This window comes from Sarcophilus harrisii, chromosome 6, assembly GCF_902635505.1.
Source record: "Sarcophilus harrisii chromosome 6, mSarHar1.11, whole genome shotgun sequence".
NCBI classification, from domain to species: domain Eukaryota; kingdom Metazoa; phylum Chordata; class Mammalia; order Dasyuromorphia; family Dasyuridae; genus Sarcophilus; species Sarcophilus harrisii.
Window position 1 is genome coordinate 168327323 of NC_045431.1, and position 27743 is coordinate 168355065.

Sequence of the window (27743 nt, forward strand, 5' to 3'; positions counted from 1 at the left end):
TATTTCTTGTAAGCTTAGGCAAGAGATGTCCTCCCTCTAGTCTGCAATTTCTCATTGATTAAATAAAGACAATATATCATTGTGGATACAAAGTTGGCCTTGAAATCAGGAAGACTTAGATCCAAGTGCTCCTTCTTCTTTGTATTAGTCATGTGACCTTGGCCAAGTCTCTTAATCATTCAATGAACTAGGCAATTCTCTAAAACCTTGTCTTGGAAATAAGGAGTTGATTTGTATTATGGAATATTATTTGTATTATTTATTTCTATTATTATGGAGTAATTTCCTCATAAGGGATACTCAAAACCAAAGAAATATAACAAATAATAGTGGTTAATAATAATGATTTTCATCAATAATGGTTAATCATGTGGTCAATATACTATCTTCAGTCATCTTCAGCTATATCTTGCCACTAGACTTAAATGACTCTGGAGGAGAAAGTGAAGCTGGTGATCTTGCATAGCCCTTCTTCACTTAAATCCAATCCACTTACATTTCATGTAGCATCAACTCCCTAATGCAATGGTCATCTTTAAGAACAAAGGGCAAATAACACTGCTCAACAACAATGTTAATAATAATAATGGTTACTACTGTTAATAATAGTTAATATGGTTAATAACTACATGCTTAATAATGATAATAACAATAATATTGAATTAGATGATTAAAAAAACATCCTCCTAATGACACTGCATTTCCTTTTACCCAATATTCTAGTTTTTGCTATTGTGATCATATGCAGCAGGTTTGTTTCTGCTCCTCAATGGACCTAACATATTCAATTTTGTATTAGTTATTTATGCGATTTGTCCTTACACTAGATAGTAAGAGCTCTAAGGAAAGAAAGTATATTTTGTCTGAATTTTGTGTTGACCTTTGCATATAACATGAGTGTATGGGGGAGAGGCAGAGCCAAGATGGCAGAGAGTAGACAGGACTTTGTTGCAGCTCTTCTTGGCATCCCTCAGACCAATGCCAGATCAAGTTTCTAAACTGGTTTTGGAGAGACAGAACCCACAAATACTTGGAGTGTAACAAATTTCCAGCAGAAGATATTTTGGAAGAACTTCAGAAAAGATGTGTTTCAATTGTGCATGAGGTAGGTGGCTGAGCACAGGCACAGCGCAGGGATGCAGGGTTATATGGTGTCTGCATGCTGGGGAATCTAATGGGAGGCTCAGCTGAAGTACAGCAGTGTTGGTTACTCTGTCCTGATTCAAAAGTCAGTAGACCAAGAGATTAGTTGTAAAATATCCAACATAAATACAAATTAAAAAAATTAGTGAGCCTCTGAACCCCAGAATAACAGGATTGGCCATGCCCATTCAGCACAGGAAGGAAGCCAGCAACACTGGCCCAGGACCTGTCATCTGTAGAGGAAACTTAGGAAAATCTCCCCTTTTCCCTAGGAGCAGAACTTAACATTTAAAAAATGAGCAAAAAAAATCAAAAAGTTATCTGACTTTAGATAGCTTTTATGGAGACAAAGAAGAACAGACTGCAAACTCTGTGGATGCTAAAGGCAAATCACCTCCAGATGAATCCCCAAAGCATGACATGAGTTGATCCCCATCTCACAAGACTCTTTTAGAAGAATTCAAGAAGGATCTTAAAAGAAACTAAGAAAAAAAATGGGGAAATAAAATAAGAATTTTGCAGAAGAGTTTGGAAAAGGAAACAGAAATTATCCAAAGAAAATTCCTTAAAAATATATTTAGCAAAATGGAAAAAGCATAAAAATCCTTACAAAATAGATTTGATGAAATGGAAAAAGAAACCAACTGCTTGAAAAACAGAATTTGTGGAATGGAAAAAACTTAATGAACAAAACAGCTCATTTAAAAGTTCAATTGGACAAATACAAGGAGATAAAAAAGCTAACTGAAGAAAATAATTCATTAAAAATTAGAATTGAACAAATGGAAGTGAATGAGTCAGTGAGACATTAAGAATCAGTAAAAAAAAAAAAAAGAAAGAAAGAAAAGAAAAAATAGAAGAAAATGTAAATACCTCATTGGAAAAACAACTGACCAGGAAAACAGATCAAGGAGAGAACAGTTTAAGAATTATTGGTACTTGAAAACCACAATGAAAAGAAAAAGAGTCTAGATAAGATGTTTCAGAAAATCATCAAGGAAAGCTGCCGGATGTCCTAAAACCAGGTGGTTTAAAAAACCATCTGGATCTGTACCCAGAAAGAGGAGTGTGGGGACTGAATGTAGTTAATAAAATAATATTTTCACCTTTTTTGGTGTTGTTTGTTTGCTTTTTTTCCCCTCATTTTTCTTGTGCAGCATGGTTATTGTGAAAATATGTATAGAAGAATTGCATAAGTTTATCATATATTGAATTACTTGCCATCTAGGGGAGAGGGTGAAAGAAAGGGAGGGAAAAATTTGGAACACAAGGTTTTACAAGGATGAATGTTACAAATTATCTATGTGCATATTTTGAAGATTAAAATACTTGAATAAAAAAAGAGAAATAGTGGATAAAATATTGTATGTAATCCCTCTCCTCTCACCAATTGTCAGAGCTTGAATATGCACAGTTTCAGATCATCAAATTGTAGTCTCTTATCTTAGATTCACCAAAGAGTACAATGGCCTGAATTTACTGCTTTGCTAAAGTGTTTTAGACTTTAAAATCTCAGAATGGTAGTTTTCTGAATTGATATTATTATATATGACAGAATCTTGCAAGTGCTGTACAAGTCAGTCTTCATTGGGCATTTTCTGTCATCAATCTAATTTACTTAATACAGCTTTGGGTGAGCCTTACAAAATGGTAATGATTTACTCTGACACTTTATTTTTCTTGGGAAAAAAAAATCACATTTTCCAACCACAGAGAAAGAATGTTGTAGCAGTCTAAGTTTTAATACTATTTAACACTTTAAAGTCGGCTAAACATTATAAGAATACAAGCCATTCCCCAAATGATAAATGGTCAAAAGATATGAACAATTTTCAAATGAGAAAAGTAAATCCATCTCTAGTCATACAAAAAAAGTTCTAAATCATTCCTGATTAGAGAAATGCAAATTAAAACAATTCTGAGATACTACTTCACACTTCTCAGACTGGCTAAGATGACAGGAAAACATTTTGACAAATGTTGGAGGGGATGTGGGAAAACTGGGACATTGATGCATTTTATTGTTGGAGTTGTGAACTGATCAAACCATTCTGGAGAGCAATTTATAGCCCAAAGAACCATAGAACTATGCATCCCCTTTGACACAGCTGTGCCAATACTGGATCAGTATCCCAAGGAAATGATAAAGGAGGGAAAATGACTCACATATACAAAAATATTTGCAGCACCTCTTTTTGTGGTAGCAAAGAATTGGAATATGAGCAGATGTCCATCAATTGGGGAAATAGATGAATAAGTTGTGGTATATAAAGTTAATAGAATATTATTATTCTATAAAAATGTATAAGCTGATCTTAGAAAGGCCTGGAAAAAGTAACATGAACTGATGCTGAGTAAAACAAATAAAACCAGAGGCAAATGTGTTGTACACAATATCAGCAAGATTGTGTGATGATCAACTATGAAAGACTTGTTTCTTCTGAGTGTTCAGTGATCCAAGGTAATCCCAATAAACTTTGGATAGAAAACAACATCTTCATCCAAAAAGAAAACTAGGAGATTGAATGTAAATCAACAAATGCTATGTTTACTTATTTTTCTGTTTTTCTGTTTTTGTTTTTATTTTGTTGTTTTCTGTGATTTTTTCCTTTTGTTCTGATTTTTCTCTTTCAACATGATTCATAAAGAAATGTGATTTAAAAAGTTAATATACATGTATAACCAGAAAAAAACGTTAAAAATAGGAGAAAAAAGAACCCTGGCCTTGACTGCTGCCTAACCTGCTGCCTAACCTGCTGATGCATCTTTGGATCCTTCAGCCTTTCCATCTATCTTCCCACTGCATCCTTAGAACTTCCATGCCTTTTTATCTATCCTATAATTGAACACTTTTATAAGTTATGTTTACCCAATTTATATTGTAAGCTTATCTCACTTTTTAGAGATAAGTTTGGAAGAGAGTTTGGCATTTAATAAACCCATTCATTTATTCATGTAGCCATTCATTTCATTTATTGAATCTCAAATTGACCTGAAAACAGAAGGCTATTTTTTAAAAAATGAATAATTTCTAGGTAATATTATAAGATTATGAATCATGGACCAATGCAGCCTCCAAGTAATCCCAATTAGAGGTTACCCAAGGGGTAATGGGGAAGCATAGGTAGCATATTAATGTCAGTAAAGTTGCCTAGAGTGACTAGTATAAAAGATATTTCCAGAAAATATGTCTTTGGAAATAGACATATGTATAATAACCAGAAAAATAAGAGAAGCCTTAAACTGATGGGTTTAAGCCCACAGAATATTAAATGACTTAGAGGAAGGCTTCTAAAACTGTGTATACAGAGAATATGTTGGGTCTAACTCAAATCTCCTTTCTCAAGAGTGGATCATTAAAATTTCAGCCTGAGAATTTATATCTGAGATATGGGCAAATGACCCGAATTAGAATCTGATTTGTTGTTGCTGTTGTTGATGGTCTTATCTTAAAAATAATGGAGAAAATGTTAATAATGCAGATTAGATTTAAAAGTTTATTGTTTAAATTTTTTTTGGCTGAGGAGCTGATTGTTAAACATTTATGATCACATTCCTAATTGTATAGTCTCATGTAGAAGGTATTTGGGGGGATGAGGGGGAGTCATCAGCATGCTTTACCCAAGATGAGCGGGTCTGAATGAGTTGTGATCTATATAACTAGTGAGAATACCTACCTTAGTGAGATCAGAAATTAAAGCATTAGTCTACAATTCCCACAATAGATTTATGAAGAATTATTAGAAATATCAATAATATCATTTAATAATTGATAAAATTAAGGTTCAGAGTAATTACTTGATCAGTTCAAGGTTACATAGCTAAAAAACTAAGACAAATATTTTATTTACTTCAAATCCAGTGCTCTTTCTCATATGGCCAATGCTGCTGCTGCTACTGCTGCTACTGCTGCTGCTGCTAATGATGAAGATTGAGACATGGTTGAAGACTGAGACATGGTTACACACAACTTCAAGGTTTATTTTTTTATTTTTTTTTAATTTTATTTTTTTTAATTTAATAGCCTTTTATTTACAGGATATATACAGGGGTAACTTTACAGCATTAACAATTGCCAAACCTCTTGTTCCAATTTTTCACCTCTTACCCCCCCCCCATCCCCTCCCCTAGATGGCAGGATGACCAGTAGATGTTAAATATATTAAAATATAAATTAGATACACAATAAGTATACCTGACCAAAACGTTATTTTGCTGTAGAAAAAGAATCGGACTCTGAAATATTGTACAATTAGCTTGTGAAGGAAATCAAAAATGCAGGTGTGCATAAATATAGGGATTGGGAATTCAATGTAATGGTTTTTAGTCATCTCCCAGAGTTCTTTTTCTGGGCATAGCTAGTTCAGTTCATTACTGCTCCATTAGAAATGATTTGGTTGATCTCGTTGCTGAGGATGGCCTGGTCCATCAGAACTGGTCATCATATAGTATTGTTGTTGAAGTATATAATGATCTCCTGGTCCTGCTCATTTCACTCAGCATCAGTTCGTGTAAGTCTCTCCAGGCCTTTCTGAAATCATCCTGTTGGTCATTTCTTACAGAACAGTAATATTCCATAATTTTCATATACCACAATTTATTCAGCCATTCTCCAACTGATGGACATCCATTCAGTTTCCAGTTTTTAGCCACTACAAAAAGGGCTGCCACAAACATTCGTGCACATACAGGTCCCTTTCCCTTCTTTATAATCTCTTTGGGATATAATCCCAGTAGTAACACTGCTGGATCAAAGGGTATGCACAGTTTGATAACTTTTTGAGCATAGTTCCAAACTACTCTCCAAAATGGTTGGATTCGTTCACAACTCCACCAACAATGCATCAATGTCCCAGTTTTCCCGCATCCCCTCCAACAATCATCATTATTTTTTCCTGTCATCTTAGCCAATCTGACAGGTGTGTAGTGGTATCTTAGAGTTGTCTTAATTTGCATTTCTCTGATTAATAATGACTTGGAGCATCTTTTCATATGACTAGAAATAGTTTCAATTTCTTCATCTGAGAATTGTCTGTTCATATCCTTTGACCATTTTTCAATTGGAGAATGGCTTGATTTTTTATAAATTAGAGTTAATTCTCTATATATTTTGGAAATGAGGCCTTTATCAGAACCTTTGACTGTAAAAATATTTTCCCAGTTTATTGCTTCCCTTCTAATCTTGTCTGCATTAGTTTTGTTTGTACAAAAACTTTTCAGTTTGGTATAATCGAAATTTTCTATTTTGTGATCAGTAATGATCTCTAGTTCTGCTTTGGTCATAAAGACCTTCCCCTTCCACAGGTCTGAGAGGTAAACTATCCTATGTTCCTCTAATTTATTAATAATTTCATTCTTTATGCCTAGGTCATGAACCCATTTTGACCTTATCTTGGTGTACGGCGTTAAGTATGGATCAATGCCTAGTTTCTGCCATATTAGTTTCCAATTTTCCCAGCAATTTTTATCAAACAGTAAGTTCTTATCCCAAAAGCTGGGATCTTTGGGTTTGTCAAAGACTAGGTTGCTATATTTGTTGACTGTTTTATCCCTTGAACCTAATCTATTCCACTGATCAACTAATCTATTCCTTAGCCAATACCAAATAGTTTTGGTAACTGCTGCTCTATAATATAATTTTAGATCTGGTACAGCTAAGCCACCTTCATTTGATTTTTTTTTCATTAATTCCCTTGAAATTCTTGACCTTTTGTTTTTCCATATGAACTTTGTTGTTATTTTTTCTAGGTCATTAAAATAGTTTTTTGGGAGTCTGATTGGTATAGCGCTAAATAAATAGATTAGTTTAGGTAATATTGTCATCTTTATTATATTTGCTCGCCCTATCCAAGAGCATTTAATATTTTTCCAATTGGTTAGATCAGACTTAATTTGTGTGAAAAGTGGTCTGTAATTTTGCTCATAAAGTTTCTGATTTTCCCTTGGCAGATAGATTCCTAAATATTTTATATTATCAGTAGTTACTTTAAATGGAATTTCTCTTTGTAACTCTGACTGTTGGATTTTGTTAGTGATATATAAGAATGCTGATGACTTATGTGGGTTTATTTTATAACCAGCAACTTTGCTAAAGTTGTGGATTATTTCTAATAACTTTTTAGCAGAATCTCTGGGGTTCTCTAAGTATACCATCATGTCATCGGCAAAGAGTGATAATTTGGCTTCCTCATTGCCTATTCTTATTCCTTTAATCTCTTTCTCAGCTCTTATTGCTATAGCTAGCGTTTCTAATACAATATTAAATAGTAACGGTGATAGTGGGCAACCTTGTTTCACTCCAGATCTTATTGGGAATGGTTGCAGTTTGTCTCCATTACATATGATGCTTACTGATGGTTTTAAATAGATGCTGCTGATTATTTTAAGGAAAAGTCCATTTATTCCTATACTCTCAAGTGTTTTTAATAGGAATGGATGTTGGATTTTATCAAATGCTTTTTCTGCATCTATTGAGATGATCATATGGTTTTTGTTAATTTGGTTATTAACATGGCCAATTATATTGATAGTTTTCCTAATATTGAACCAGCCCTGCATTCCTGGTATAAATCCTACTTGATCATAGTGTATTATCTTGGAGATGATTTTCTGTAGTCTTTTTGCTAATATCTTATTTAAGATTTTAGCATCAATATTCATTAGGGAGATTGGTCTATAATTTTCTTTCTCTGTTTTCAGCCTACCTGGTTTAGGTATCAGTACCATGTCTGTGTCATAGAAGGAATTTGGTAGGACTCCTTCATTCCCTATTTTATCAAATAATTTATATAGCATTGGGGCCAATTGTTCTTTAAATGTTTGGTAAAATTCACATGTAAATCCATCTGGTCCTGGGGATTTTTTCTTAGGGAGTTGTTTAATTGCCTGTTCTATTTCTTTTTCTGAAATGGGACTATTCAAGCAATTTACTTCCTCCTCTGTTAGTCTGGGAAGTCTATATTTTTGGAGGTAGTCATCCATTTCACTTAGGTTATCAAATTTATTGGCATAAAGTTGAGCAAAATAACTCCTTATTATTTCTCTAATTTCCTCTTCATTGGTGGAAAGTTCTCCCTTTTCATTTTTAAGACTACTAATTTCATTTTCCTCCCTCCTTTTTCTAATCAGATTTACCAAAGGCTTATCTATTTTATTGGCTTTTTCATAGAACCAACTCTTAGTTTTATTAATTAGTTCAATAGTTTTTTTACTTTCAATATTTTTAATTTCTCCTTTTAATTTTAGAATTTCCAATTTAGTATTTGATTGGGGGTTTTTAATTTGGTCTTTTTTTAGTTTTTTTAGTTGCAAGCCCAATTCATTAATCTTTTCTTTCTCTGTTTTATTCAAGTAAGCCTCTAAGGATATAAAATTCCCTCTTATTACCGCTTTGGCTGCATCCCACAAATTTTGGTTTGATGTCTCATCATTGTCATTATCTTGAGTGAAACTTCAAGGTTCATAACATGATTTCTTCCCTATGACTTCTCTATTTTCCTGTTATCTCAACCTGCCTTAAAACTAGCCTTTTGAGGATCCTCTTTCTTTAGAGCTACCACTGGATCTCAGAGGTCCAGGATAATTTCTTAATTTAAGTCTAGTGGCTAACTGCATGATTCATGCTCAATCAATAAACATTTGTTTTAGTTAATGACTAACTGCCTCTGGGGGCCATTCCTTATGATTGGAGAGGGTAGAGAGTAGAGAATGGAGAGCTCCTCTCAAGTTCAATGCACCACTAGGTGTCTTAGTCCCGAAGCATTCAGCTGAGTGAAAATTTATGATATAGTTTCACCATCTGGACTCTGGTGACTCACCAGATAGAGCATTAAATGGTCTAGAATCAGGAAGACAAGTTCAAATCTAACCTCTGACACTTACTAGCTATTTAAATCTGGGTTAATCATTTAACCTCAGCTTCCTTCATTATAAAATGGGGATAATAATATCAATTATCTATTAGAGATATTGTGAAGATCAAACATGATAATTTTTGGAAGTGCTTAGCACAATGCCTGATTCATTGTAAGTGTTATATAAATATTTATTCCCATCGTGTCCTTGATGCAGTACTCTTTCCCTCTCCTGACCTGGCTTATCAGATTTTATATGCTGTCTTTCCCCATTAGATTGTGAGTTCTTTGAGAATAGAAATTTTTTTCTTTGCTTTTCTTTGTATCCTGAACATTTAACACATTGCCTGACATATAATAGGTACTTAGTGCTTAATAAATGTTATTGATAGAATAAATACATTTCACTGTGTATATCCAGCTATTTGCTCTTGTCATTTCTAGCTTCTGGGGTTCATTCTTTCAAAGACAATACTGATATTCCATTTGTAACTGAAGAAGACCTTTTTAAATGGCTATCTTTGAAAGTTCTTTGATGCTGATGGTCATTTGAGGAAATTTATGTTGATCTAGGGATGGCAATGATTTTCTATGGAATAGTTTAAAGATTAGTTGTAAAAGTTCCCATTATACAGAGATTTTGGACATTATCATAGCACCTTGAAGAAAATGACTCTTGAGAATGACACTGAACTACCATCTTTGAAGGAGTTTTTATGAAGTTTTAAAAATGATGAAAAGAACTTCATTCCTAATGAGAATTAGATAGTTAACTATTATGGAAAAGAAAGTTTGTGAGAGATGAGCTAATGATTTTAATATTATAAATAGCAAGGAATGTAAAGAGTTAACCATTATGGGAGAAGGAAGTGGTATGAAGCACTCAGAGAAAATTTTATACTTTATTCCTGAGGGCAACTGGCATTTAACTGCTGCTGGGAAGAGAGTGACAGCTAACTACTTTTAGAGAAAGATTGTACAAAGAAGACATTCTGAACAACATTTCTTAAGGATACTTTAGCTGCTACCTAAGGAAACTCAACTGACATATTTGAGAGGAACTATATTTTGAACAGAATTGAATTGTTGGACTATGGTCAGCAACTCCTTTCTCTTGCTTTTTAATAGTCCAGAAGTAGCTCTAGTCGTGATTTCTTTCACAGCTAATTTATTGTTTAAATATTTATCTATATCTTTGCCTTATTTGTTATTGTTAATAAATAATGTAGGTAGTAAAACAAAACAGATGGTTTGGGGGTTGACAATGAATAAACTATGGAAATAAATATAGGAATATAATATGAAAAAATGTTTCTTCCTCCCAAAAATGTTTAATGGTAACTAACAGAAATAGTTAAATGCTCAATGAAAGTGATTTCTTTTAAAATAATTTCTAGGGAATATCCAGATAATATTTACTAAATTTCCTTTGAATCCAGTAAGAGAAGGAAAACAATTTAAGGCAATATGCCATAGTAGACTATGAGAAGAGTAGATTTTTGTGTCTTCCAGGACATCTGAGAGGTAACATTTATATCGTAAAGTACATACTCTTAGACCTCCAAATGATTTCTGTGGAGTTTTGTTCATAGGATTACTACATATGGGTTAACAAAAACCTGAAATGGGAACATAGGAATATTCTTTCATTCTGTGCTTTCTAAGTGATATACTTCCTGAAAACACTAGAGAAATTGCTGGACTCTGAATTCCAGCTTACCTCAAACTTTTATGCTGCTGTGATTCACTCTAGTTGCATATCTGCTCCCTGTACCAGCAATTGTCAGCAGTAATGTGAAACTCTTTTGTTTTCCAGTTGCAATTTAAGAGAGGAAAACTGACCTCTAGTGGAAATAATTAACTCTGGTAAACGCTAGGCTATAGTTTATTTCTTTCATAGCTATTGAACTAATTCTGGAGTAGGGAGGGGAACTCAAGTTCTGGATTCATCTTATAATGAACACTCTCATTTCCCTCAGGAACAGATAATTTTATCTTTATTGAGCATCTTTAAATTATGCAACATCAAAGATACATAATGGAAAATTGAACCCAAGACCACTTGGTATTAGTAGATTGTCTTTCACCGGGGATTCATATCTTCCCCACCATTCCATTTTACATCTTTTTGTTTTGTTTTGTTTTTCTTGATCTTTCCCTCCTTCAGCTTTGTTTTCCTTTTCTTTTTTTGTGAAGTCATTTAATTTACTTGGTTAAATTCTTACTTTGTCCATTGCCCTTATTATTTTCTCATTTGAGATCCCTGTATGGTGATTAGGTCTTAAAAAAGGTTGACCAAACCTCACTCCAAACAGTGGGTTTGGCCTTGCTTTAGGTGACTTGTAAAGAAGTGGGTGGTCAAGCTCATAGAACATGGCTCTAAGACACAGAATATTGTGACTCATTTTGACTATGAGTGACCATGTTTTACATAGGCTGTCTTTATACTTAAGGTACCCTTCATCACCGGTCTCTTGGATCCTCCTAGTTCCCTTCAAGACTCAGCTACAGTGCCACCTCCTATAGGAAGTCCTCTCTGCTGCTCCTACTCAGTGCTCTTCCACATCTCAAAATTACTTTGTATATATTTTATATTGACTTATGTATCACATGTTTGTACACTCAGGAAACTGTAGTCTTTCTATGCCCAAATTATCATTAATGTCTTTCTCTTCACAGTCCATTAGGGTACGTATTAGAGGTAAGAATTTGTTGCTAAGGAGTTTTAGCTGCTCAGGAACTAAAACTTCATCTTCATGCTAATGATCAAATTCATTTGGTTCCTCCTCACTGTCTTTCCCTTCTCTGCCACACACATCCCAAAATAGGCCAATGCAAAAAAAAAAAAAAAAAAAAAAAAAAAAAGAGCATGGGATTCCATGGGATTCCACAGTCAAAAGGCTCTGTGTTTTCATCAAATGGCTCAATATAAGATTTAATCATAGGATGAACTCAATTAGAAGAAAAACTTAATGGAAGTGAAAATTGACAAAGATGTAATAGGCTTTTCACTATTTTCCCTTCGTTGATGATTTTTTGCCTAATACATTAATTTTCCAGTATGTCCCACCCCTTTCCTTAAATGATAGTTTTCTCTTATATAAAAGATTGAGAAAAATATTAATTACTTCAGCAAAACAAGTCATCATATCTACTGTCATATTTCAAATGTTCTTTTATATGATCATAGCTCTTCACCTCTGTAATGAATGGGAAAATGATACATTTTTTTCAACTCTTCATTTGGGCCAAGTTTGGGCATTATAAATATGAGTTTTAATTTTTCTTTCCTTTTTACATTCTTGCAGTTAATTATTTCACATCAGGTCACAGAAATCTTCTAATGCTTCTCCATATTTATCATATCATATTAAGAGGCAACTAGGTGGCATAGTAGCCAATGTTAGATCTAGAACTGGGAAAACTTGAGCTCAAATCCTGCTTCAGGTCCTTACTGTCTATGTGGCTCTGGATCTTAACTTCTGTCATTCTCAGTTTCCTCAAATATAAAATAAGGGTAATAACACCTACCTTTCAAGATTGATCAAAAAACATCTTGTAAACTTTAAAATGTTATATGAAAATTAATGAGTATTTTAAATTGAGGATCAAATAAAAGAATATTTGTAAATTAATGCACACATATAGGAATATATAACAACTAACTTTGTAAGTATTTAATTCCTTCCTTCCTTCCTTTCTTCTTTTCTTCCTTCCTTTTTCCCTTCTTTATTTTCTATCATCATCATCATCATCACCACCACCATCATCACCACCATCATTATCATCTTAATTGTTTCTGACAGCTCAGTGATATCTCATTATATTACTATGCTGCAACTAGCTTAGGAAAACCCCAATTGATGAACATTTACTTTGTTTTTAGTTCTTTGCATCACACAAAGTGCTGTCACTGCACGTTTTAGTGCACACAGAATTTTTTTTTCTTATGGATATGTATGTGTGTGTATGTGTGTGTGTGTGTGTGTGTGTGTGTGTGTGTGTATCTCTGGGTCAAAAGATATGGGGATTGTTTTCATTTTTTAAAAGTACATTTACAAATTATTTTCTAGAGCTTTTGACCAAATGCTAAAAAAACAATAAATCGCCTTTATTTTATTTTATTTTTTTTTTTAATTTAATAGCCTTTTATTTACAGGATATATACATAGGTAACTTTACAGCATTAACAATTGCCAAACCTCTTGTTCCAATTTTTCACCTCTTACCCCCCCACCCCCTCACCTAAATGTCAGGATGACCAGTAGATGTTAAAATATATTAAAATATAACTTAGATACACAATAAGTATACATGACCAAAACATTATTTTGCTGTACAAAAAGAATCAGACTCTGAATTATTGTACAATTAGCTTGTGAAGGAAATCAAAAATGCAGGTGTGCATAACTATAGGGATTGGGAATTCAATGTAATGGTTTTTAGTCATCTCCCAGAGTTCTTTTTCTGGGTATAGCTAGTTCAGTTCATTACTGCTCCATTAGAAATGATTTGGTTGTCGCCTTTATTTTTTAAAACTATTCTGTTACTGTTCAATGCAGGAAACATGGACCTTCTTTCTCCCAGAAATCTGAGCATTTTGATACACAATATACACTTGACTTCATGTTGTCCTGGCACCAGACAAAGTGAAGCACAAAGCCAAATTTCAGATCCAAGTAAAACTGGAAAACTTAGAAGTTGTGTCTCCCAACAGCAGGAGCACATCATGAATTCAGTTGGATTTAATTGCATGCTGTAGTGACTGTATCAGTTGCCATGGCAACTAGCCACAACAGCAGTAAATGAATCTGTTTAGGAGTTTTAACTAAATAAGCACCAGAATGGTATTGGGAAAAAATGTGTTCTAATACACTGGTAAGAGAGACATCAAATAAAATCATCATCTTTCTGCCTGACTGCATGAAAGAGACCTTTTTTTTTTTCATTCAATAAGTCTTTATGTGCTCCAAATAGATATCCAGATACATGCATCTTGGGTAAAAAAAAAAAAAAAAAAAAGCTATGTTTCGGGAATTGGCAGCTCACTGCACTGGTGAGTTTCATGAGGGAAAAATGGCACTTTAACAGGTTGTAGAACAAGGAACCCTGCCTGACTCACAATGTCTAAATGAATAAACACAGGATAATCCCCTATATATGTTTACACATTTTCTGTAGCTGAGTAAATTATAACATTGTTCAACCAGGTATGTTGGCCTTTTAAATGTGAGATTGTCCAAATCACTGGCAAAGAGCTATGAGTGGGGGGACTGGATCAATGACTTTACAGTCTTTATGGAGTGTCTTTTGAACTGCAATCACTAGAGAGTAAATCTTAGCCTGTGGTCCTTAAATTATGTTTTTAAGATTTTGATTAATTTATTCTAATATCAGAAATTTTATATGGTTTATTCTATGCATTTCAGAGTATTACTCTGAAGAGGGTTTTCATAGGCTTCACCAGATTGAAACAGTGGTCCATTAGACAAAAACTTTTAAAAAAGTAAAAAAGATTAACAAACACTAGTATTTAAAGAAAACAGTATTTAGAGCTGTTACTAATTTCAGATGTTATTCAATTTTGTTCTCTTATAGATAAAGAAAATGAGGTCCATTAAAATTAAATGAATTGTCCAAATTCACACTGATCTTAAGATTATAGATTTAAAAACAAAGAACATTAAGAGCCTGACTTTTAATTTTCAAATTAGAAAACTGGGGCTAAATGGGATTAAAAGCTTGTAAAATTACACAGCTAATAAATGCCTAAAGTCAGATTAAAATTCAGGTTTTCCTACATCCATTTCTAACACTCTATCCTCTGTGCCATTTTCCTCTTAAGTAGCTAGTAACATAGAAAAAAAAATAGAAAAGTCTTCTGATTCCAACTTCATCGATTTTTCCATTACACTATACTCCTAGGACAAGTTTAGGGATTTTTGCCACTTATTTCCATTCATTATTCATTTAATTTGGAACACTTGGCATCCAGAGAGAACATTTTGGGCATGGAACTTTAGCAAATATTACCTTTAGGGATTGAGAAGGAGGCAGTTGCAAAATCATTAGTTTTCAGAGTACTCAATACTCTTAAAATCTCTGTGCCTTAATTTACTCATCTGTAAAGGGAATGACTTTGAAATTGATGGTTTCTAAGCCTGATCATAATTAGTTTCACTGTTAAGCCAGAATTTGCAGTTAGGCCTTTTTGATTCGAAAGAATATGATAGATCACATTTTCTCTTCTTCATCTAAGTGGGTTAAAGTTTGACACCATGATTCTGTGTGATTTACTCTTAGAGATGAAACAGTCATAATGTCAAGCTCTTTACTACTCTATGTAAAATGACCACTGAGGCCAACTTCAAAAAATAAAGTTATTGAGATGTAGACTCACAGAGTAAGGACCAAAATTGATTGGTCAAAAAGAGGTCCCAGGCCAAGCCTTTTTAGGTCTTTGTGCCCTGTTTAGCTCAGAGTAAATGTAAATAGCACTTGTTTCTGTTTTGGCCAGAAATCCTGAGGATCTTCCTCTCCAGTATCGATTGTTTTGACTAAGTTAAAGAGACAATTTTTGTCCCATTTCTTACTTAGTTTAATCGCTGAATGGACATTACTCATCAAACTGAGACCTGTTAAGAACTTTAGCTTTAAAAGGCCAAGGTCTCTCACTATATTCAGGCATTCTGCTCTTTATCTTGCTGCTGGACCTAGATGGTTGTAGAGGAGTAAGTGAGACTAGTAACTGCACAAACATCCCTCACTTGAATCCAATTCCTTTGCATGTCATAGCACCACTTCCCTCATGATGCTATGGCCTTCTACAACAAAGGGCAAAAACAACAACATAGATTTAGTTCTAGCAAAGATTTTGGAAGTCATCATATTCAGTTTCCAAATTTTATGGATGAGGAATGTGAAAACCTTTAGAAGCCAAATAAATCTCCCCACAGTTTCAGGGAAGAAAAAAAAATGTTTGTGGATACTCACAGCCCAGGCCACAGGTCAAGAGAATAGTAAACATACCTCTCCTTAGATCATAGCACTTGAAAAAACTGAAAACTTGCCCTAAAACTATCACTGAAAACAGCTACACAAAATCCTTGAAATTTGGAACAAAGTACCATCTACACTGGAACCAGAGCCCTGTTTTAGCAAAGACTTAAAAGTCAAGTAATAGGCTGGGAAAGTGAGCAAACAATAAATAAGTTATTGTGGTGAAAAGGAAAATCAAAACAGATAATAAGAAGTTTTAAAAGTCAAAGTTCTTAATCCAAAGCCTCCATAAAAAAATCAATAAATTGGTTTCAGGCCATGGAAGAGCTCAAAAAGGATTTTGAAAATTAAGTAAGAGCAAGAGAGGAAGAATTTGGAAAAGAAATGAGAATGATATAAGAAAAGCATGAAAAACAGAGTCAAAAGTTTAGTAAAGAAGACACAAAAATACTGAAGAAAAGAATACTTTTAAAAAATAGACTAGGCCAAATGGTAAAAGAAGTACAAAAAATGGGAAGAATACTGTAAAAAGCAGAACTGGAGAAATGAAAAAGGAGGCACTAAAGTTCACTCAAAAAATTACTTAAAAATATAATTGAGCAAATTAAAGCTTTTGACTTTATGAAAAATTAAGAAACAAAATCAATTAATCTCTTCAAAAAGAATTTATTAAGCACTTCCTTTGGGCTAGGAATTGTACTAAGTGTAGGTGACAAAAAATATCTCTCATCACCAAAAAAAGTTTATATTTATGTTTATTTTTTTGTTTAGATCTAGGGGTTCCATGAAAACAAAGAAAACATAGGGAATACCTACAAAGTAAATATGAAATAATTATTAGATTAGCAGTATTAAGAACTAAGGATCAAGACTGGCCTTTTTGCTAAGAGGAAACAGTTGAGCTGAATCTTGAAAGAATCCAGGGATTCCAAGGGATAAAGGTGAAGAGGAAACATTGAATACAACTGATGCAAGGTCATAGAAATGGGAAAAATTGAAGCATGAAATATACAGTCTGGCTACACAATCAAGGGTTTGTAGGAAAATAATGTGTGATAAACCTGTTAAGGGAGGCTGTGGACAGATTTTGAAGGGGAAGATTATACGATGATCAATTCTTATGGATGTGGCTCTTTTCAATAGTGAGGTGATTCAGGCTAGTTCCAATAGTCTTATGATGAAGAAACACATCTGCAACCAGAGAGAGTACTGTAGGGATCGAGTGTGAATCACCACCTAGTATTTTCACTTCTTTTATTGTTGCTTGCTTGTATTTGTTTTCTTTCTCATTTTTTTCCTTTTTGATCTCATTTTTCTTGTGCAGCATGAGAATTGTGGAAATATGTATAGAAAAATTGCACAGTATAATATATATTGGATTCCTTGCTATGTAAGGGAGGAGATGGGAAGAAGAGAGGGAAAAATTTGGAGCACAAGGTTTTGCAAGGGTGAATGTTGAAAAATATCTATGCAAAGTTTTTGAAAATAAAAAGCTCTAATAATAAAAAAGTGTTCATCCTATATGAACCTAGATTAGAAAAAAAATTAGTCATTTAAGGAGACAAAGGGATTCATTTCAAATGAACTTTTTATTAATTTTATCTGGATCTTTTTAGAAGACCTATTTTGGGGGATAAAATTTAGTGTTCCTGGATTTTATTCTTAAATGGTTTCATTGATCCATAATACAAATTTTAATTCTTTTTCAATCTTAAATTTAATTAATTAATTCTCATCCCCATTGATCAAAATGACAAGTTCAAAGAGTTTGATGTGTGTGCATTAGTATATGTATGTGTGTGGATTAACTCTCTCTATATATATGTGTGTATGCATGTATATATATATATATATATATATATATAATCACATCACAAATATATTTAATTTTGAGTATTGATTTAGATTCTGGATGCCATGGTTTATCAAGGACAATTAGAAGCTACAATATCTAAAGAAGGACAACCAAGATGCTGACAGACTTTATAATCCAAAAAAATTCCTCCATTATAGCTCAGAAGTACCATGACTACTGGCAATCATCATTGCCATTTATGTTGTAAATGTAACAATAAAACCAAGAGGCTGCAACAATTTTAGTTGACATCAGAAAAAAAATAGAAATAGGATAACCCTTAGAAGCACAGCTGGAGAGATTATGCTTCTTACAGTAGGCAGTTATATGCAGAAAACAAAAGTTAGGGGTTAGTTTGACTTTTTGTGCTTCTTGTTATGTGTTACTGAAAAGTAGCTGAGATTTGGAGTCAAATTAGCTGGGATCTAATCTGTATCTGCTACTTAGTGATGCTTATGTTGTAGGTTGAGTCAAAGTTAAGAAGTAATAAAAGCAGATCAGTTAAATGAAATAATCACAGAAAATGGAATGGCCCCACCTTAAGTGATTCAGAAGGAGGAATGAGGTGAAGATAATTAGCATGACTCCTGTACAAAGAGGACATGCAAATTAAAGAAATGTTATTATTTTTTCAAATATAATTAGTTTTCTCCTTGATAGCCACTTTCCCACCATAGAAAAATGTCCACCCTACTACCTACAGCTGTGATGGATAACTTCCTGGCCCAGATCACAATCTTATGTTCATATAATTCTCTCTCCTCTTCTCCTTTCTCTAGAAATCTCCAGGTTTTTCTGGTATGCCTCAAGTTCACCTACAGAGAAAATTCTATCTTTTGTACTTTCATATTAGGTTCATCTTTCTGTATCCCTTTTCCAGCACCTGAAGGTTTCAAAGCAGACTTAGGACAGAAAAGCAGACATAGTGTTTTTCATTTCTTGATCATTATGTGGTCTGATATTCTCTTTTTTAAAATATACTGTCATTGCGTATTAATGGGCAAATAATTACCTGGTTACTCTGCCATCCTTAGATGACATTCCATGTAATAGATTCTTTTATTTTTTTTTTAATAAGTTTTCATTGATGTCACTTTTGTAAATCATCTTACCTTTCCTCAGTATCCCTTTTCTTTCCCTCTCAACAAGATATAATAATAACTTTAAAGACAAAAAAGAGAAAAATTTGTTTATTTGATCAATATATTTTTTTACAATCTGAAAATGTGCTCAATATATAACACTTATGGACCTCCCTCCTCTATATATAAAAAAAAAAAATTTGTAGAGGATTTCTTCACATATCTGTTGTCAGTTATCTATAATATTAAAATATTCACTTTTCATTTTTTAATGATTGCTCTTTCCATTTGCACTGTAGTTATAGTATATATTGTTTTCTTAGCCCTACCTACTTCATTCTGTATCATTTAGTAATTTTCATGCTCTCTATATTCATCACATTTATTATTTAGTTCATGAAAGTTCTATCCATCATATTTAAATATGACAGTTTGTTTAGTCATTCCCCAGTTAATGAATATTGACTTTATTTCCAGTTCTTTGCTATCCCACCCACATATGCATGCAAAAAAAAGACTGTTGTACTTTGTGTACATGGGATTTTTTTCCTTTCAATAGCCTCCTTGTGTTATTTTATCATTTAATCATTTTATTGGTAGAATTTCAAATAACTCTTGAAATTATATTCCTGGTCTATGAAAATGTATGTGTGCCTAACTTTCTACAACTCCTCCAAATCTGACTATTTCCAGCATTTGGCAATTTTGTTGATTTACAGGATATGAAATGAAACTTTAATATTGTTTTGATGTATATTTAATGTTTTGTAGTATTCATTCATGTGGTTCCTAATAGTTTTTAATTTTTTGAGAACTGTTTGTTCATATCTTCTGACTATTTATCTATTGAAAAATTACTTTTAAAGATATATTCACAATATATATTTCATATTTATATAATATATGTACATAACATGCATATATTTAACATATATACATTTCATATGAAATATATCTTCATACATTGAAATGATATTTTTATTCTGCAGCTTTGCTGGAGCTATTGATAGATCATGTAATAGATACTTAAGGACCGATTATTGAATGGAATTGTTATAATAACCTAAAATGTTGGTGAATTACCAGGCTTCTCCATGCAAAGCCACAGACATTTTAAAGAGTCCATAAAGCAAGCATTTTTCAGACATTTATTTTGTATCAGGTATGATGCAAGATACTTGTGATATAACAAAAACAAAATATTAGTTTTTTAGGATGTGAGAGGGAGGAAGTAGTGAAGGTATAACATGTACATAAGTAAGTACACAGAAAGCACATGCCAAAGGAATCAAAAGGGAAGCAGTGTTGATAATGGGGAAGGTAAGGGAAAAGGATTCTGAAAAGTGCTTATATAGAAGATGGCACCTGTGTTGTGCTATTAATGGAAGGAAGCTAGATCTGAGGAGGCAAATGGTAGGAAATGCTTCATTCTGTTGAAACAGAAGCTAATAAATCCTGTCCCAATTTATAGGTTCTCATAAATGGATTTGATTTTGTCAACTACCCTCATAATATCACTCTTTATCTTTTATGCTTCTTCTCTTCCCACCCCAAATTTACCCTAGAAAATTAATAACTACCATTCTTGTCTAAGAGCCAAATGTTATTACTCAGTTGAGACTGTTCTCTTCAAAGATTTTAGTTCTCTTTTCATTGTCAAATCTAATAGTCATTTCTTAATCCTAATAATTGGTTCTCTGGAATGCTTTATACTGTTGTCCATCCCCTCCTTCTGCAAACTGTCCCCTCTTAAATCTTTGAAACATTACTTTCTTCTCGTTCTTATCATACCTGTCTGATCTGTCTCACACTCCTGTACTGATTCTTCATTGACATCATCTCCACAAATTGTGGGTATCACCTTAAGTTCTTGGGATTTCTATTTTCTGTCTATATTCTGGTATTTAGCAGTCTCATTAAGTGTAAATATGTTCAATTATCGCTTCTTTGCAAATCAATCCCAAAACAATTTCACATATTTAATTTACTCTCTGTTTCTCTCCCAACCCACATCAATATTTATTAGATAACTTAAACTACATGAGCCATAAGAATCTCAAATACAATATATATAAGACAAAGTTTTATCTTTTAGCCTTAAACCCATCTCTCTTTCTAACTTCCCAATTTTTGTGAATTACCTTCATCTTTTAATCATCAATGTTTCAATCCTGGTGCTATCCTTTCATTTATTTTATATATATCCAACCATTTGCCAAATGTTATTGTTTCCATCTCTACAAATATATTTCCATTTTCATAATCATCATCCTGATTCAGAATGTCATCTGCCTTGACCATCCTTATATAGATGTCAAAGAGATTTTTTCCTAAGTTCAGGTCTGACTGTCATTGTAGTGATTACAAATGGTTATGACCCTTTTTTCCTAGGCATTTGGTCTAAAAAAATGACTGGTTTTTTTTTTTTTTTTTAGTGTTTTGTCTTCCCTTTAAAGGACTTGAACTGAATTGAAATATATTCAAAGATTTTGACATTTGTTACTTTTCCCTAAGGCTATAATATAGAAGTCATTGGGATGTGACAGCCTGACATGATTTACCTTTATGAGATATGACACCAACTGGAAATATTACAAGAAAAATCAGTTTCTTTAAACTTTGAAGATATTTTATAATATTTTACCTATTATAATAAACAATAATAAGAAAATATTATATTTAGAAAAATAAAAATTCATGGAACTTTTCTCCATAGCTTGACTGTTTAATCACATTGTTGTTCATTGACATTCTTAGAATGGGAATAAAAAGAAATTGAATTCCAGTCAAAATTTAAACCTACCTTAGCACAGAAATCAAGGTTAAATTTGCATAGGCAGTTCTGGTAAAATTCAAGGATTTTCATAGCTTTTGTGTTCACTGACTCACATTGTTAAAGGTAAGGTAAAGTTAAGAAATAAATTCTTGCAGTATCATGGAAATCTAAAAACAATTACATGATAATATCATATGTGGAAGGAATGTTTGAAATCACCCAAGAAACCTGAATTTAAACAAGAATATCAAAAAGCAAATATCTCACAAATTAATAGTCACTTATTAAGTGTTTACCATATGCCAAGCAAGTGCTCGGTATTAGGAATATATGAAATAAAAGTCTTTGCTCTTGAGAATCTTAGTGAAGGGAAACAATATAACCACAAACAAAATAGATAAGAAAGTGCTGGAGGTTAGGTATTGTAGAAAGCTTTATATAGAAGGGGATTCTGAAGGTAAGCTTTGAAGGAAATTATGAATTCTTAGTCAGAGAAAAATAGAAAATACATTCCTACTATAGGGGACAAACAATGGTACATAGATGGAAAATAGAATTCTCCATGCAAGCAACAGTTAGAAAGCCTGTTTAATAAGAGTATCAAGTCTGTGTCAGTCAAGAAGCATTTATTAGACAGCTACTATATACAAGGAACTATGTTAAGAGCTGGGGAGATGGAGAAAGGCAAACAACAATAAAAACAACAAACAGTCTGTGCTATCAACTAACTCACAGTCTAATAAGTCAACATGCAAACAATTATGGACAAATAACAAATATATATGTGTGCATCAATGACATACTTTACACATATATACATATGAATGTGTATATATAATATATACGCATATACATATGTATGTGTATAAATAATATATACACATGTATGTGTGAATATACATACACACACATGTGTGTGGGTATATATATATATATATATACACCCACATATACCCATATATAAATATACCTGCACACACATGAAAATTAAGAGAAAGAAGGGTAATAATAATATTTACCTTCTAAGATTGTTATGGGGAGCAAATAAGACAATAGTAGTTTAGCTATTTTTTTAGCTATTATTATTATTAATGTGAGTAATTTGTATCAAGGCTAGAAAGGTAATTTGGAACCAGCTCATGATAGGCTTTAAATGATAGAAAGGCTTTAATTTGATCCTGGAACAATGGTAAGATAATAAACTTTAGTAAATGGAAACAATGATAGGTTCAGACCTGTGCTTTAGGAAAATCACTGTTTTCTGTATAAAGAGAGGGGAGAAACATGAGGTGGGGAGACCTGATAGAAACCTATTAAAATAAGACCAGACAAATTGTGGAGAGAGAATAAAGTAGAGGAGTAACTGTGTGAATAGGAAGCAGGTAATACATGTACAAGATGATCAGAGGTAGAAATTACAGTATTTGACAACTAATGGGACATGTGGGATGAGTTAGGGTAAAGAGTAGAGGATGACTCTGAAGTTGTAAACAAGAAGGATGGGTGGTTGACTATAGAGAAATGGGGAAATTCAGAAAAGATATGGATTTGGGAAGCAAATATGAAATGTCTGTGGGACTCAAATCTCTTTATCTGCTAATAATCATTATCATTCCATGTTTCCCATCTTCAGTTTACTCCTCAATTCTTTCTCTATCACTACTATATTGGCTACATTCTCCTACTTTCACCACTTGACTCCTTGGCAAATCAATTCAACTCTGTTATCCTTTGTTCTTGAGTCCCTGGAATTTTTATCCCATTGCTGATTATGACCTGGAAAGTCCCACTAATGATTTTCTCCCACCCTGTACTGCCTTTGTTCCTATTAAGGTATTTAATGTAGACAGAGAAAAATACAAAATGGTGCTGATTACAACTTTGTTAAATAATCTCAAGAGGTCCTTCAATGAATCAAGATATTCCTTTTACAGTTCCTTAATGAATTAATTATCCAACTCAGCAAAATAATATTCTCAAACTTTTTGATCCTTCTTAACAACTCTCATGGCTTTCCCTACCACCACCCCATTTCAACTGAGAACATTGCCTATAAAAAATATTTTTAAAAGCTGAGGTCACTCACTGAGCGTACTCACTTCTCCCCTGCTTATTTCTCATCAATGGGATACATTCTTTAATTTTCCCTTTGATTTCTATGTCAGTTGAAGAGACCATTCTTTCCAAGGCAAACCCTTTTTTATGTACACATTATCCCATTCTAGCCTATATTCTTCAGCAGATTGTTGCCTATATCATCTCCATTCTCATTAATCTTGAGTCTTCTTGTGTACTGGGTGCTTCTATCCTGCCCACAAACATGTCTATTTCTTTCCATCAATAAAAATTTCCCATTTGATCTATCTGTTTCTGCTAGCTATCATCATATATATTTCTTTTCACTTTCATGGCTTTACTTCCTGAAAAGACCATCTATAATTAGTGCTTCAGTTTCCTTTTCTTTCACTCTCTTTTTGACTCTCCACTGTGTGGCTCCCTATCTTATTCAATTAAATTTGCTCTTTCAAAAGTTATCAATAATCTCTCTTTTTAAAAATGTAGTGGTTATTTTTAAATTATATATGTACAGTTTTTTTACATATTTCCATATGAGTCATGTTGTAGAGAAAATCAAAACAAAAGGGAAAAACCATGAGGGAAAAATATTTTTAAAAAAAATTAGTGAAAATAGTATGCACTGTTTCCTATTCAGTCTCCATAACTCTCTCTGGATGTGGATGGTATTTTCCTTTCAAAGTTTTTAATAATGTCTTAATTTTCAGATTCAATGACCTTTTTAAAACTTTATCATTCCTAAACTTTCTGTAGGTTTTAACACTGTGGGACATTCTACAGTCACAGATGAGAGTGAATGAAGGTGGATACCAAAGTCAGATGTGTTGGAAAAAAGCTCAGCCAACCCTTACTCTAAAGGTGCTATTTCTCCCTGAAGAGCCCATTCATCTCAGGTAATTATGTAATCAAGCTCAGACAAATATCTTATTCCTTATAATACAAACCCCTCAAAACTGGATAGATGAACTGATTATTATGCCACTAAAAATTAAAAGAGAACTAAGTCAAGTATTTTTATAGCTAGGGTGAAAGTTCTTAACTAAACAAAAAATAAAGGTGATCACAAAATTAAATGGAAAAGTTTTTATATTAAATTCAAAAGTTTTTGTCATGAATAAAAATAATGCAATAAGGACATTAACCTAGGGAAACTTTTTTGATCAAATATTTTTGACCAATGTCTGTTTTCCAAAATATATAAAAAGTAATTCACATATGAGGCAGACATTTCCCAATAGATATGTGATCCAAGATGATGAAAACAAAAGTTCTCCAAAGAAAAATTGGATACTATTAAGCAACACAGACATGAAAGAGTGCTCCAAAGCATGAATGATAAGAGATATTCAAATGCAAATAATTCTGACATTTCATCTCACACTCAGGAAATTAATACAATGGAAAAACATGAGAATATTCAGTGCTAGTGGGATTGTAGCAAGACAAACATACTAACATCTTTGTGGATTGAGTTGAAAATTGTTTCAGTAATTGTGGAAAGAATTGGGCATGAAGCTAAATGCAAGAAAAATATCCATATTTGTTATTCTAAAAATTCATTTCTTGAGCATATGCTCCATGAAAATGAAACATAGAAAGATCCTATATACTATAACAAATTTTTTTGTTATAGTAAATCTTTTTGTGATATGGAAAAACTCAAAACAAAATAAATTCCCATTAGTGAGGAATGACTCTATTAATTATCATCCATAAATGTAAAGGTGATATGGTGTAATGGATAAAGCTTATCCTTAGAGCTGAAAGGATATGGATTGAAGTCCTAGCTCTAATATGAACTGGTACTATATACATGGGGTATATTTACTTATGGCAAGTCTCTCCATTTCTCAGGGTTTAAATCACCCAGAATGTATCAACTTTCATTGAGAGAGTTTAATCTTTGAGATGCCACTATGGTATCATCATTATGAACTTAAGCTATTATTGTTTTGCTGAAACATAAAAGAACAAGTTAATCATCCTTTCCAGTTAAAAGAATGGAAGAAAAGGGAGAGCTTGCAGCATAAACAAAGATCAACAGACATCGGAAAACAAGTTTCATACTTCAAAGTCTAGAAAACATTGATTCAAAAAGAAAAAAAAAGTATCATCCTTTGAACCTCAACCACAAAGGCATGTAACTACATCTTTTTACCTTCATGTGAGTTAAAGATATTTACCTTTAACTGAAAAATCATATGTTATAGAGAGATAGTATAGTTTAGTGGAGCAAGGTAGGAAGTTTAAGTCCAATGATTAGGATTGAAATTTGGATTCTACAAACTTTCTGAGTGTCCTTTGATAATTCATTTCAATTCAACAAATATTAAACAACTTTCTATAGGACATTTAGTGATGTAGTGGATAGAATGTGGTGCCTGAAATCAGGCAAATTCACCTTCTTAAGTTCAAATCCAATCTCAGACAGTTACTAGCTGTGTGACATTGGATAAGCCACTTAACCCTTCTTCATTTGCTTCAGTTCTTCATTTGTAAAATGAGCTAAAAAGGGCAAGACAAACATTTCCAATATGATTGCCAAGAAAACCCAAATGGAGTCAAAAGGGATGAAAATGATTGCACAGGAACTATCAAATATACTAGGAACTCTTTTAGACATGGATAAAATGATTTCTGCCTTCTAGAAGTTTATTTTCTTATATACATGTATACAGATAAGTATAAACATTTTTGTTTATATTTATGTTATGTTTATATAATATGTTTACATATGTTTATATAATACTGTAGTCTGTGCAATAATGTTATGTCTTAAAAATGAATATACATTAAAATATTTTAGTGTTAAAAATGTTGTCACTTGGATTTTTAGAGTCATAATCTTTTTGCTCTGTTTCTTTCCTACTGGATGGAAAGTTTTGTCTTGGTGTAGATAGCAGATGACCTATCAAGGCAGTGGATATTGAAGGTTGGGATGCCTATGTCAATTTTTAAAAATAAGACAACAATGACGTTTGCACTGGTTGATTCTTCTTTTCACTAGAACATTTAGAAGCCATTATAGGGTTAGGAAATTTCAATGTTGTTGTATTTCAGGGAATCTAGACGCTGGAATAAAAGGAGAAAGATGAAACAGCTTGTCAGTAGAGCAGTCAGAACACACACAATATTTATAAATTAAGTTTACTATCTTATATGGGCACTGTGTTGCATTTTGGTGATTTTCACAATTTTTCAAATTTCCAAATGAATTTTAATATTGTCTTGACCTTTCTGGTTAATGCAGATAGAAAGAAGATAGACAGCTTCCCCTCTGTACTTTCTATCTTCTAGAGTTTATCTGTGGTGTTAGAAAGAGGGCACGTACCATGAGATCCTTGATTTAGAGGTGGGAAGGATGTTTGAGGTCACAGAATCCAATTCCCACATTTTACAAAAGAGAAAACTGTTATGGAAGGTTGAATGAATTGGCCAGGGTCATTCAGCTTATTATCTAAGGCCAGGTTTTCCTGATCTTTTTTTATACCATTCTGCCTCTCAAGAATCAGGTAACAGAGGGACAGATAAATAACGCAGTCCATAGAGCACCCAGCTCTGTAATCAGGAGGATCTGAGTTCAAATCCAGCTTCAGACACCTAACATTTCTAAGTTGTGTGACTTTGAACAAATCACTTAATCTCAATTGTCTAATAAAAAAAGAAAAGGAATATAAGTCAGCAGAACACTTTCTCTGAGGCAGAAGACCTGGATTCAAATCCTATCTCAGACAATTCATACTTGTATGATCTTGGGGAAATTATTTAATGTGTCTGAGATTGTTTCCTCAACTGTGATATAGATAATCTCGTCTCTAATTATATGTTTTATTTATTTTCAGAAACAAAACCTTTCTCCCACATTTAGACTCATTTTAGATTCTCATTAATTGAATGTTGACTAGGAAAGTCTTTTATGACTCTGCAGTAGAAATTATATATAACATACTCATTTCCCC